Genomic DNA, 15,735 nt, shown 5'->3' on the forward strand with positions numbered 1-15,735 from the left:
ATTTTATAATAATTTTGTTGTGGTCATTAGGGCTATTCATGAATCTTTTGTTTCTCTGCCTTTGTTGCTTTGGCTGAGAAACTTTGACAGATACAGTATGTATAACTTCCAAGTGCTATCATACCAGTGTGGGATGGAGACTCTCTCAGCCTGGGTCCTTGAGTGACCCCCATGAACAGCCTCTCTGCTGACCTGCACTGGACATGTAGCATGCGGGAGAAACAGACCTTTATTGTCTCACACCAGAGGGATTTGGGGATTGCTTGCTACTGGAGTGTAACTTAGCCAGCCTTGAAAATCCTAATACTCAGGATTTCTCTCTTCCAAATATATCCCCCTGGATGCTGAATGATTACTAATTTGTTAAAATTTCTATCAAAATATCTTATTGCTTTTGTTACTCCAGTTGTCATACAGTATCATATCATTAAATTATACATTGCATATAATTCTCATGCTTCTTTCTACTTCCAAGAGAATTTGTATCTGGTTTTCCATGCCACCACTAGTTCAGATCACATTTATATCTTCTCTGATTTTACTGTCTTAGTTGTCATACTCTCATACAACCTTAGCATTAACATTGAGAGCCTCCACTGACCATACGTTTGACACTTAAAATTAATAAACATCTTGCATAAATTGGTGCACCTGATACCTACTCATGCAACTGCTTATAACACAGGGATGTATTGGTCTTCTGAAAAGCTGCTCTGATTTCACATACTAGGAAAAGAAGTTTTTCCCTCCCTCCATTTGTAACACAGGGGAAGACTTTCTGTTTCATTTCAATTGACAACACTGACTGTATAAATACACTAAATTCTTCTGAGGGTTGATTCCACGAAGCCATATAGTTTTACTTAACACCATTTAAAAATAAGGTCTAGAAATAATGTAACTAAATTAGCTTTTCATCCAACAACAAAGCTTTAAATTAAGATGGATATTGGAGAACACAAATTTTGCATCAATCGTTAGAACCTATAATGTTACATGACATTCATTTCTCAAGAATTTTATTTCTTCTTTTGCAGTCACTCTCTTGTGACTTAATTTGGAGCATTTGAAAATATGTAGATAATCTTTCCACCAACTGATGCTCTCTGGCCTTGACCTCTCGTCCATCTATCTTGTCATCTATCCTACTGCAGCCATGCATTCCATGGAGATACCCCCTGTCCTCACCACAGGTACAACCACCCAAATCTCAATTTCATGTATTCTACTCTCTAACCACATCATCCTCTTTTTATTATTTACCTCGAGTACCCAGACCTCAAGGCTCCTTCAATCTAGCCAGTACTCTCACCGCATTCACACGGCCATTATTTCACTGTTCTTCACCCTCCTCGTCTTTCTCTTCCACTCAGCTTAAAATCGTGATCTCTTATTTTAATTCCTTGTGTATATTCTCTACTCCCTTTACTTTGTGTTATTTTTGCTTTATTTTACTTCCTTAGCAAAACACAAGTCTTGTCTAATTAAGCTGTTCTCCTATACCAGGCTTTCACCTGTGCAATATAAGGCTGGGGAAAAAAGCACAACTATGCTAACTTGACTCACTTTAAATTCATGACTTTCAATCACAGATGGATCCTTCATTTTGCCTAGCAATCCTACTCTGTATCCCTAGTCATTTCATATTTCCTCTCTTCTAGATAACTATTTTCTTTTCTCCTCAAACCTCAACACCTCTTCATCCTCACCCCACTTCCTACTTCACTGAGAGAACTGTCGCAAGTGTCAGCGAATTTTCACTGAAAGCCACTATTACATCTAACAATCTACCAATATTAGCACATGCGTACTCTTGTCTTCCTGCTTGTTGCCATATGTGTATTCATAGTGTTTCTATTTAAAAACTACCCCTCTGCTTATGCACTAGATGCCACCTACTGTCACCTACTCAATGCCATTGGTCCACAAATCCTCTCATCTCCAATATGATTTCTTTTTTACTTGCTAGTGGATTATATACAAATATATTGTTATTTCTTCTCTCTGAAAACATTTCTTCCTCCATTAGCCCTAAAGCTGTTTTTCCAAAGAAGATATACAAATAACCAACAGGTACATGCAAAAGTGCTCAACATTATTGATAGTCAGGAAAATGCAAATAAAAGTGAGATATCACCTCACACCTGTCAGGATGGTTATTATCAAAAAGACAAATGATAAGAAATGTTGGCAAGGATGCAGAGAAAAGGGAGCACTTGTACATTGTTGGTGGTAATATAAATTGGTATAGTCATTATGGAAAATAATATGAAGGTTCTTCAAAACCTTAAAATTGAACTACCACATGATCCAGCAATCCCACTTCTAGTAATGTATCCAAAGGAAACAAAATCACTATCTCGAAGAGACATTCCCTTCCATGTTCACTGCAATATTATTCACAATAGCCAAGATATGGAAACAACCTGACTGTTGACAGATGAGTGGATAAAGAAAACATGGTATACACATGCCCAATGGAATATTATTCAGCCTGAAAAAAAGAACGAAATTCTGTCATCTGTGACAACACGGATGAACCTGGAGGGCATAATCCTAAGTGAAGTATACAGATACAGAAAGAGAAATATTGTATGGTATCACCTATACATGGAATCTAGACCAAGAAAAGTCAAACTAATAGAAACAGAGAATAGAATGGTGATTACCAGCAGCTGGGGGGTGAAGAACATGGGAAGATGTTAATCTAAGGGTACAAAATTACAGTTATAAGATAAATAAGTTCTGAGGAACTTCTAGTACAGCGTGGTGACTATAGTTAATAATACCGTACTGTATCCTTGAAATTTGCTGAGAGTAGATCTTAAGTGTTCTCATCATACACACAAAGTAACCATGTGAAGTGATGGATGTATTAATGAACTTGATTGTGGTAATCACTTCACAATGTATACGTATATCAAAACATCAGGTTTTACAGTTTAAGTATATACAATTTTAGCTGTCAATCAATCATATCTCCATAAAGCTGGGAGAAAACTCACTATATCAAATTAATTCTTTTTAGAGTAGAATATGATCTATCCCAGACTTAACCACACATTTACATATTTTAGCCTCTACTCATTTTTCTTCAGTTGTACACATTTTTCTTATGAAAAGTTTATTTTTATACCTTGATTTCATAATGAAAAACTAAATGCTATTGCATAAAATAATTGGGATACCTGATGTTGCAAATTTACCCAATAGAAAATATACTCTTCCAATAATTTATCTGTCAAGATCTTGTAAATAGATTTTATTCCAATTGCTATTTCTGTCCTCACATGTCCTTTATAGACAAAAGACACAGTGCTATGTGTTTCAGACTCATATGTGTATTTGTTTAAGAATTCTGTTAAATATGAAAAGGAAGTTTATCTTAACAAGTACTATAAATGGTACACATTATTCTATAGGGAGGAAATATCTCATTTAAGTCATATGCCTGCTTATTCTATAAATAATTCACAGATATCTTTGGCCAGCTCAAAATAGAGTCCTGCTAACTCACAAACTAAAAGTGGAAACTGAAGAAAATAACAAAATGGGCAATTCTAGTTGCACAATTTTAATGGCAGATTATTGCAAAGTTTATTTGAATTTTTGACTGATTTTCCTTATGGATAGTCGACATTTTTGGATGGGCTCTTTACAATATTTAGTTTACAAAAATGGTACCACACTTCTAATAATTCTTGCTTCTACTCAATAGAGGTATATTTATTTACCTGGAAAATGCTCTAAGATTCTTAAGTTTTATGAGGTTACAATTTATTAAATTATAAATTATTTCCTATATATTTATGTAAAAAGAGATATCATGTAAAATATTTTGAGCACTTTTTTGATATATTTTTTAGAGTCAAGTTGAGCAATAAAAGAATGAGCCTGATGAAACTGAATTGTGAATCACTCCATTTCACTGGTTTTTACATTTTTATATGCATTTGGAAAACGGTGCATAGAGTACCTCTCTCTACATATAAATGTGTACATACATATGTATACATGTAGCAAATTCTTATGACTCACTCAACTGATCAAAAACACCATCAGACTTCTTCAACAATTACATACAGTTTTATTTGTGATCCTGATTTTTTTCTCTAAAGAAGTAGACAAGGTGAGAATGTGAATACATAAGACTTTTAAATATGGAATTAAAATAGTCACATTTAGTGAGTTTTCACTTCAAAAATAATCACTGTTGGTGACTGTATATTTATGTCATGTTTAAAATATTTTAAAGCACCTTTTTGAAATTATTTTTGAGTCAGATTTACGAGTGATAAAATAATTAGCTCATTGTTAGACTTCACATATAATGGAAATGTAGTTGAAATCATATCCATATTTTTAGAGTCAAAACAGTACTCGGAAATTTTAGTCTGGTAACCTTGAGCTGCATATGAGTTTGAACAAAGAAAACTTCAAACACCAAAAAAGAAAAAGAAAAACAAAAATTGTTTCATTTCATATATTGAATTAAAGTTCCCATCAAGTTCTACTAATCTGTGTTATGTATTGCCTTAAGGGAATAATGGGGAAAACTGATTAGGGAACACAGTCACACATGTGAAAATTACCCAACATTATAATATGAATATAACCCAGATCAGAATCCACTCATCAGTTGTACCATTTCAGTGGTTCATTTCCACCTACCATTGCTCTAAAAGATATGAATTAGCTACAGGCATGATCTATTGATTTTCATTGTCTAGAAAGAAAGTAAAATATTTCAGTTGAGCCAGTGCACCAACACTGAAGTCGTTTTTCTGACAAATGCACAATATGCATCCTGCTTTGTTTAGAAAACCAATTAACATTAAGATATCAAATCAATTTTTGATCTCTTTCCGTTGTAGCAAAGTCAATACTGTGATGGTCCCCCTTTTATTTTTTCTCATATTTTTATTTTGTCTCCATGAGAGTAGTCCTACAGAGTGTGCTGGATTTTCTCTCTTTTCTCTCCACCCCTAGATTCACCAGATCTGGTAAGAAGGAAGTAGAAGTACCTAAATGATTAGTAAAAACTACGAGTGCCAGAGAATGAAAGAGAAACTCAACAAACCTTGGAAATTTGCCACATCTGTGTTGATCCCCGTGGCCAAGAAGTCTGCAGCATGTCAGGGTACTCTCTTTAAAGAAAAAGACAAATGTCTATACTTTACAATCTCACCCATGAACAAAGAGGCACAATACCTGCTGAGCTTCTCTAGATGTTGGTGATATTAGAGGTCACATCTCACTCACTGAGTAATCCGTAAGGTTTGGCTGGGATCTATCAGAAGAGGACTCTGGAAAGCATACGTTGTGGTGCCCACCATTCGGCCCCTTATCTGGATTCCCTATTGGAGTCAGAAGATCCAATAATAATTGAATAGCTGTAGCAGCTTGTATAAATTGCCTCATTTATAATTTTTTTTATCTTGCATTTATGTAACTATGTAAGTTAGCTTAAACTTTTTAAAAAGGCACAAACAATAAAAATGTTGGTCGAGTGTAGAATGAAAATAAAACTAGAAGTGCATTTGCTTTGATTTTTATACAGTGATCTTGCCATGAGGCATGACAGACAGATCCATGAATAACACTAACTTCCAATTAGTTAGTTAGTTCATAGGGTAACTTAAATGAATGGTTACATATTAATCAATTTTAAGTAAAAATTTTGTCATTCATTCACAAGTCTTCTCAGCAGTATGTGATAAAGAATTGAAAAATTCTTTGTGATACAGATTTCAAATATCAACTTTTTAAATACTTTTTTCATGCTACTGAATTCTGTTTTGTGTGATTTTCATTGTGAGCTGGGAGGTAGTACGATATAATAGTTAAGAATTTAGGCTTTGAAAAATAAATGGCTATTGTAAATAGTGCTGCAGTGAACACTGTGGGACATGTATCTTTTTGGATTATGGTATTCTCAGGGTATATGCCCAGTAGTGGGATTTCTGGGTCATGTGGTAGTTCTATGTTTAGTTTTTTAAGGAACCTCCATACTGTTTTCCACAGTGGCATTACTAATGTACATTCCCACTAACAGTGCAGGAGGGTTCCCTTTTCTCCATTCCCTTTCCAGCATTTATTGTTTCTAGATTTTTTGATGATGGCCATTCTGACCAGCGTGAGGTGATACCTCATTGTGGCTTTGATTTGCATTTCTCTAATGATTAGTGACACTGAGCATCTTTTCATGTGTTTGCTAGCCAACTGTATGTCTTCTTTGGCGAAATGTCTATTTAGGTCTTCCACCCATCAGCACTATTTACAATAGCCAGGACATGGAAGCAACCTAAATGTCTATCAACAGGTGAATGGATAAAGAAGATGTGGCACATATATACAATGGAATATTATTCAGCCATAAAAAGGAATGAAATTGAGTTATTTGTAGTGAGGTCGATGGACCCAGAGTCTGGCATATAGAGTGAAGTAAGCCAGAAAAAGAAAAACAAATACCATATGCTAACGCATATAAATGGAATCCAAAAAAAAAAAATGGTACTGATGAACCCAGTGGCAGGGCAAGAATAAAGACGCAGATGTAGAGAATGGACTTGAGGACATGGGGTGGGGCGGGAGGGGAACCTGGGATGAAGTGAGAGAGTAGCATTGACATATATACACTACCAAATGTAAAATAGACAGCTGGTGGCAAGCTGCTGCATAACACAGGGAGATCAACTTGATGATGGGTGATGACCTAGAGGGGTGATATAGGGAGGGTGGGAGGGAGGGGCTATGGGGATACATTTATAAATACAGCTGATTCACTTTGTTGTACAGCAGAAACTGGCACAACAGTGTAAAGCAATTATACTCCAACAAAATCTGAAAAAAAAAAATAAACGAACAAACCAAACCAAATAAAAATAAACAGGTAGATGCAGAGAACAGATTAATTGTTACCAGAGAGGAGGGGAGGAGGAAGGGTAAAATGGGTAAAGGGGGGCAACTATATGGTGATGGATGGCAGGAAACTAAACTTTTGGTGATGAGTACCCTGTAGTGTATATAGAAGTCAAATATAATATTGTACACATGAAATTTATACAATGTTATAAACCAATGTTACGTCAATAAATAAAAAATAAACACGTTAAAAAAAAGAACATTCCTTAGTAGCACATTTTCCAAAAAAAATAAGAAGGAAAGAAATTAGGCATTTTTAGTTAAATTATATAGGTTCAAATGTTAAATGTGCCACTTTAAAGTTTTGTGGCCTTTAGTAGATTATCTCTGACCTTTAATTTTCCCCCATGTAAAGTGGGGATAATAATGATACTTGATCAGAGGCTGATGTGAGGTTTAAATGAGATAGAACATGTAAAATGCTGGTAACAGAGAAAGCTTTCAATAAATGGTATGTATTGATATTCAGGAGACTACATGTTGGCTTCTTCAACTGTAAAATTTAAAGTCCTTTATAATCTTAAAATGGTAGATTTCCGTTATTTTAGGTCATGTCAATGTAAAGTGAAGTAGACATTTAGTCATTTATTCAGTGAACAGAAAAAAGAACCACTTAATAATCAATGTTTCTGAACAAATTGTAAGGACCAGTTTTATATTAATGACTCACTGAATAATCACTCATTTTGTAACTGTAAGACGTCAATCTCACTAAATCTCCTTTTTAAAGCATTTAGTTATGCCATAGATGTAGTTACACTGTATGCTAAATTGTCTTATCTCCCAATTACCTCGCCCTTTTCTTCCAATTTATTATATTTTTTCATGTCTCCCTTATGTTACAGATTTTGCAATTAGAACAAAGCATGTATACAATTAGCAACATAATTTAGGTTGAAATAATGTTTTCATCTTGTGCTTGGTGAAAAGATACAACTTTTTTTCTCTTCTCTCTTTATCAGTACTGTCAAAGTAAATATTTGCTAAAGGTGATAATATTAATGGAAATATGGGTTCATTTTCTCTTCTAATAGAAAAGAAAAAAAAAGACTGAAAAACCAAAACAAAACTTTTTTTGGCATTTGCAATTACAGAGGGTCTCACAGCAGAAAATAACTGGATAATTGTTTTGTCAATTTAGAGATCATACACAGGATTATAGCATTTGCATCATTTCACTCCATGTCTTGAATTGATAGAGTAAGCTATTTGGGGACGATTTTGGTTTCAAAATACGCTATGGAATTTTTCCATCAAAATCAATATCTCTAAAACTGTGTGCATGATGAATGAAATGTTATGCCTTTAGTGATGACCTCCACAATTCTCAACTGTTTCTTACTGTGAAGTACAAAGTAGCTACCGTAAAATGAACTTGCATCAGGCTGTCCATTGTTTTCTTCAAATTGTTGACTGATTTCACATATTTGGATCTTACTGCCTGACCTGAAATCGGTTCATTGATTGTGATACAACTCTCTGTGCTTCTTCCAGTAATTGTTTGCCAGAGAATGTCACTTACACATTAAATGCTAAATAGCTTGTGTAGGATTGGCAGATACCCACGATGACCCAAGAATAAAATGCATGGTATATAATGAAATATTGATAACTTTCATGACATAAATAACACTGCAACTAGCAAATTCCACTGAAATCCTTACAATTAAAAATGGCCTTATAGTCACAGACATTCATAATTCTAATATTGCTCAAGTATTTTTATCTAAACTATACAAGTAATTAATGTGTATATTAATGATGAATGAGAACATCACAAATACCCTGTCGGAAAATCAGCTTTACCTGAGACAGCAAAGAAAAGACTTCTGGCCCCTTCTCCCTAATTCTCTGTTACTCCTAAATTTAGACCAGGGCTCACAAACATAAATGCCTGAGAGAACTGGAACATAAATGGGTAAAGAGGGTAGAACAACTGACAATAGAGGTGTTTATGAATTCCATGCATGGCGTCTGCCTAATTTCACTGCTGCTTATAACAAACAGCCCAAACAGGTCACACCTTGGTGGAGACGAGTTTTAACAACTTGGTTTAGAGCATCTCCTCATTTTGTCTAACCTGTAGCGTCTGTTGTCTGCCTTCCATCTCCAATAACTCAAGTATATGCTGCATGCCACTACACTGGTCTGCTAAATAACCAAACTGATCATATCATTTCCTGTTGAAAATGTCCTTAGTTTTCCTTCTTATTTGATGCAAACACTTCACTGTCCAATACCATCCTCCATCTCTGGCCTCACTGCAGCAGCCTGTGCTCCCGACATATAAATGTCTCACTGAGCCCTTTCAGTTCCTCAGATTTTTCAGGACTAACATCCATCTTTTAATATCTCTTACTTCTGAAAATTTACATAGGATGTAAATCCTTCCTTTACAATCAGCTGTTTTTCATCCAGGACCCTGATTCTACCTAGATCCATACCACTTCTCACACTATTGCAAATTTCAGTGTCTGTGTATGTTTCTGGAACTTGTCTTTCAGGACAAGGAAAATTCTTGCTCATGTTTGCACCAAAACCTAACAATATCTAGTACTCAAGAGATTTTCAATTAATGTGTGTGTGTGTGTGTGTGTGTGTAGAAACAAATGAATGAGTGAGCTAGCAGTGTGGTAAAATTAAAATGTGAATATGTGCACATCAAAGCATGGTAAATGTTTCCTATGCTTTTTCATGTAGCGAAGATTGCTTTCAACAAATGTGAAAGTATAGATAGAAACAAAAAAATGCAGTGAGAGTTTTCGAAGGAAATGGTTCCTTTCTTTCCATATTAGCTGAGATTAATCTGTACATGTATCTACCGTTGTTTCTTAGCCTTGACACAAGTGCCTTCCATATCTGTGGTTCTTTTATGATTTGCTACTTTTCTGTAGAGTTTTCACCTTCTTTTCACTTAAACAACAGAACTGTCATTGAAATAGTATTTTTAAAGTAACTGGGCTCTTTAGCTGTCTATTCCTGAGTTAACAGACTTTTCTGGGTCTCAATTACACCTCAGAAGACAAAGCCAAAAAAGCACAACAAACTTTCATTCAGTACATGAATATGTGTGTGTGTGTGTGTGTGTGTGTGTGTGTGTTTAAACAGTGTGGGCTAAAGCTAGTGACTTGAAAATTCAGTGCAGTATTCTAGAACATATATGATTATATGATATGTGATTATAAAGACTGATGGAAGAACAAAGTCATTGTCTACTTTTATAAATAAAGGCAATGATGTATGTCTAAGATATGGCATACAACAAAACTTCTTTTTTAGATTTTTGGTATTTTTTCTGATTTCTGAAAAAACCATCATCCACATTTTTATTAAATCACACTTTAAAAATAAGAAATGTTTACATTTCTTATTGCTGAATTACTTTAATATTTCTCTGTCCTTTTCCATTTCTTTGGTGTACTACAAAGTTCTAAAACTGTTCTCTGTGGTTTCTGTGTTCACCAAAGAGTTCAAATTATGAACTGAAGCTTTAGTTTCAGATCCAGTCAGAATAACATCTCCGCCAATTATTTCTATCTTAAGATATTTAACGTTTCTAAGTTGTAGAGAAAATAAGAATAATACTAGAACCCATGTCATAAAGTTGGGAAGATTAAATAATAAAATGCATGTAAAACAGATTGCAAAGTATCTAACACGTAATAAGCATTCAATAAATGTCAGTTGTTGAAATAATGTTGAGGTCAATGATGATGATGATGCTAAATATTTTCTCAATGTGCGTTTACACTGCAACACGTTTGCAATCCACCTTCTACCTACATTGTTCCCATATATAACAATTGCTGCTTATAATGATAACCATTCATCACATTCAGTAAGATCTTCTAACATGCAGCAGGCACTGTTCTAGTGGATGGAGATACAGCAGTATATGAAGAGACAAAAATCCCAATCTTTTTGAAGCTTACGTTTGGGGTGAGGGGCAATAGATACTGTGAAAATAAAAAGTGCATTATGTTGTATTTTAGGTGATGGTAAGTGCCATGGAGAAAATTAAAGCAGGAATGAAGTAAAGATAAACAGGAAGCAATGAAGTTTTAAATAGGGCAATCATGGAATGCCTACTAAGAAGCTGATATTTGAAAAAAGACAACAAAAAGTGAGAAAACACTGTGTCAATTTCCAAGGATCATTTCAGTACAGGGCAAATGCTAACTAAGTGTTATGATCAGAAAAAGTCAAAGGGTTATAGGGGTCAGGATATTGCTACAGATCAGTTCCACTGTGATGATATAGGTCATTACAATACTTTGCTTTTCTTTAAGGCAGTGGAGGTTTTGAGCCCTTGATCATCATACCTTCCCAGCATAGGACTGTTGTATGTGTCTGTTTACAGAAACAGTGGGACAAGAGAGCAGCAGAAGGCACCCAAGTGGATCATTTGATTTCCACACAGATCCTTCCTTGTCCTCATTGTGTGAAAGCATCTCTACTTCCTGCTGAATGGAGTCAGTATTCTAGGGAGGATGGTGAGTGCCTCTTTTTGCCAGTTGCTCCCTTGACACAGCAAATCTAAAAAGCTCTGACAACAGCCATGGCTTAAAATTCAGTAGGCCCTTGTGGCATCTCCTGACAAGAGCGTGCTGCCTTTGAGCACTGAGACCCCCAGCACTGATGAGACCAGAATGATGGGGCCAGGAAGCACAAAATCCTCCAGCGTGTCTTTGGAATGAATGATAAGTAGGATAACTCCTGCTTCCTGGAAGGACCAGTGTATCTTTCCTATTGAGAACATAGCACTATACCACGGTCTCTGATTTTATGAATACACTATATCCTGAGGGGAGAACACATCATCTTTTGAGTGCTTCCTTTAGTTATACCTTTAGAAGACTGCTGCAGCCTTGCATGGGACTAGCTGCTTCTGGATGGCACGGCACAAGATTTGATCAGTGGATTCTTTGCTCATGGTCTTGCTTTCATACCTCTGTCACTGTGAAGGGGGTCCCCTGGTCAGATGCTATGCTGTGTAGGATTCCATGCCTATGAATTAGACATTTCATAAGCCCCTCACAGTAGGGTTGGCTGAGCCTCTGCAAGGAGGAAAAGCAAACCCAGTCCACAATAAGTATCTCACCCTGTAAGGACTAATCCCTGGCCCTTCCAGGATGTAAGGCAGATGATGGAGCCAATTTGCTCCCTGACCTTACTGGTAGTTATAGTAACTGCTGCCTCTTGATTTCTGGAAATTAAATACTACCTCTAGCATCTATTATTTCCAGGTCCCCACCATTCCATGAACATTAACAGCACCAGCTCTCTGACCTCCTCTCCTACCATCTTCCCTGGGCTACAGAGGTTATCCACCAAGGGACTTCTTAGTGATGATGCCCCTCTCACCACACATTCCTGAAGGACTTGCTGAATAGTGTGTTCTTTGGATCTTCTCATGGATTGCAGTCCTCTGGTGGATTTTTTTGCTCCTACATAATATAGTCATTTCAGCATGCCCACTTCTCTCAGCCTCTTAATTTCTATCTCAACCATTTTCCAGGGTAACTGAGGCATTTTTACATCACTTAGACTCAACTATCATTTTTTCCAGACATCTAAGAGTCACTCCAGCAAGAACTTTTCTCCATCCGATGGTGTTCTTGGAAAAGTATTAACTGCATGTTCTGAGAAAAAGCCCTACCTCCTCAATCAATGAATTCTTCCTTATCCAGTCTTACAGTCTGGCACTTTTGATCAAGCACTCTTAAAATGCAATCCCAGGAGCACCCCTGGCTCCTGCTGGTAGATGCTTGCTAAATCTTGCAATTCCTTATTGTATATAGTTTCTATCCTCCCTTATCAGCCTGAGCACATCCTCAGCTGGATTGTGTTGGGATTTAACATTCATTATCTGCTTGGTGTCCAGGTGAGGAGGTGGAAGAACACTTGATGTTTCATGAGAGAGAAGCTCCCGCAGCATATTCTAGCAAAGTGAAGTGTTAGCTCTTACCAGGGAAGAGTGGATCACCTCTGCTAGAGCAGAGAGTCTGAGCAGACCAGGAGTCTCCAACCAGATATTCCCAAATCATAGTTTAGCATCTCAGGTTTTCTCTACCAGCCCTTAAACTTTGTATAACAGACCTGCTTTGATTGGGCATTCAAATATCTCTGGGGCTTTGTGACTTCAACCATCTTCAACCAGATGCTATACTATGTCTGTCCTTCTACTGCAGGTAATAAGAACCTCTATCATAGTGGCTCTCTGTCCCAAGCACTTAGCCATTAACTGCTTTTTAACAGCCCTCAATTTCTCTAACTAACAAGAACTTACTGTATAGCACAGGGAACTCTATTCAATACACTATAAAATGACCTATATGGGAACAAAATCTAAAAAAGAGTGGATATAAGATATGTGGATATGTATAACTGATTCACTTTGTTGTAGAGCAGAAACTAATACATTATAAATCAACTATACTCCAATAAAAAATAATTATAAAAAATAGCCCACAATCTATTATCTTTCCATAAGGTTTCAATATAATTTAGCAATACTCAGTTAACTCCACTGCCTTTATAGGTATCCTTCCATCGCCAAATTTTTCAAATGTCTACATCATTTCACCTGCCAAGTAAAAGTCTCCATTGGAACTGTTTCCTTTCTTCTTTTTTAATTTTCAAGTCACTACAGGTAAAATTGATAGCAAGCACATTGCCACTTTTTGCCAGCGACAATCCATGTCCCATTTATCAACCACAATGACACTCTCTTCACCTTTTGGGTGGTGGATGAGCCAGTCCTAAATCCCCATCTTACTGCCTGCTTTCTCAGATCACCCTTCTTCTGATACCATTTATATTAGTCTAGGTTCACCAAGAAGCAGATATTGAGATGCGTTAAGTAGGCAAGTGTTTTACTACAGAAAATGCCTCTAAGACAGAAAATGAGAGGGAGCTGGAGAAAGGTGGGGGAGGCAAGTCTGACCCCTACAAAGGAAGGTTGAGGGAAAGCATCTTAGTCTGCCCTGCAATTTCAGAAGCTTCAGCAAAATCATTAGAGAGTCCTGGAGCTATTTTAGGATTTCTGGTGTGCTCAGTTACTGGATGGGAGCAACCAATATGGAATATAGCCTTGGTGAAGATATGGTGGTAGGTTCAGAGTGCAGCAGTTGATACCTTTGGACAATTAAGTTCTCTAGAATTGGAGGTTTGTAGGTGCATCCTCATGGCTGTCACTTTAGATAAATAAAGTATAACACATTAGTTCAAGGGCTGGAGAGGAGTGGATTACAAACTCAGAGCTACAGAGGTGAGTCAGGTAATATAAATTAACAAAGTAGGCAGCCTGGCTACTGGAAAGAAACACTGCTCAAGCTTTAAGATAACTTAGCCTCAGTGTTGGAATAATAAAGTTTGGTGCTTGTGAGGGAATGATTGTTGCATGGAAAAACTGGAGTCCGTCACTGTCAAATGATCTGATATTTTTTTTAAGACAGAAATGTAGATATTTATACAGATAGTTTTATGTACTGAAAACTAATTTTACAAAAACCTACTGGGCTAGCACATCAACAAGTTGCTTTTGGTCTAAAGACTTCAAGTTTGCACTAATCCATTTAACTCATCTTAGTAGAGGTTACATTCTTCTCACCTTCATCTCTATTTACATACTACAGGGAGAATGCTCTAGCTCACTGTGCACTCCCAAATGTGAGGTGGGATAACTCCATCACCTGTTCTTTCTTCTCTACATCTTCTAGTACCTGAATCTTGGCAACGCTGCAAAAAGGCAAAGGTTTAAGATAACCAGGTGAGGCAAATTCTGCCCCCTTGTGCTGCATCACTGTCATGGTCACTGCCAAGGATGCCTTCAACACTTCCCTACTAGTTTCCATTGATAAACTCTTTTTTTCCTCTAGCCCCTGCCAATATCCTTCCCGGACCTATTGCCTCCATTGTATATCTGTCACCATTTCAACTCTAACAGTCACTTTTTCACTATTACACTTCTTTCTTTCAACAAAATACTTTTCACATGTATGTATCTATAGCTTGCCAGCTCTCTTCTTAATACAGATGGGCAAACTGATAAAATAAAAATGCCTGGAATTTTTTCCCCTTGCTCTAGAACCTCATCATCAAAATGTTTCTAAAACTAGAATGGACTGAGAGCTCATGTTTGCTGCATTAGAATGTGGTTTTTTTTTTTTCCCAGTGAGAAGATACATAGTTTTCATCTGAATCTTAAAGGAGTCCATGACACAGAAAATATATGAGAAAATTTGCGACCTTTGGGTTTTGTTTGTTTTTCTGATTCAGAACCTCTTTTATGAGGGAAATGTAGTTGGCCTCAAGCACCCTTAGGGCACTTTTCTGCCTTCTCTGTTTCAAAGCTGTGACTTTCTTATCCCCCAAAAATAGAAATGTAGAGAAGTAAATGTTCTCTTCTGCACATCCCTCCACACCCCAACCATTCCTCCCTTAGAATTAGTCCCACTCAATAAACACGACTGTATCATTCCACCTTTCTTTGCTTAAGTGTTCATCCAAAGAAAGAGCATTTAGAGAGACTGGGTCCCATTCGCAGACATTATTTTCAACCCCTAGCAACCTCAATCAAAAGTACTTAATTGCTTAGCCTGAATGCTAAAAGCAGTTTAAACTGAGAAATAAGAAATGGTATTATTTTAGCATGTGTAGATATAGAAGTCTCATCCATCCATTTCCTTATAAAAACAATGCCACAAAGCTTACATTTCCGGTAAGAATGTTATTGAGGATGTTGTTTAGTGCATTAATGGGGGTCTTTTGAGAGGGTCCATGGAGCAAATTTCACTCTGATCTCAGAAC

Source organism: Hippopotamus amphibius, chromosome 7, assembly GCF_030028045.1.
Source record: "Hippopotamus amphibius kiboko isolate mHipAmp2 chromosome 7, mHipAmp2.hap2, whole genome shotgun sequence".
NCBI lineage: Eukaryota > Metazoa > Chordata > Mammalia > Artiodactyla > Hippopotamidae > Hippopotamus > Hippopotamus amphibius.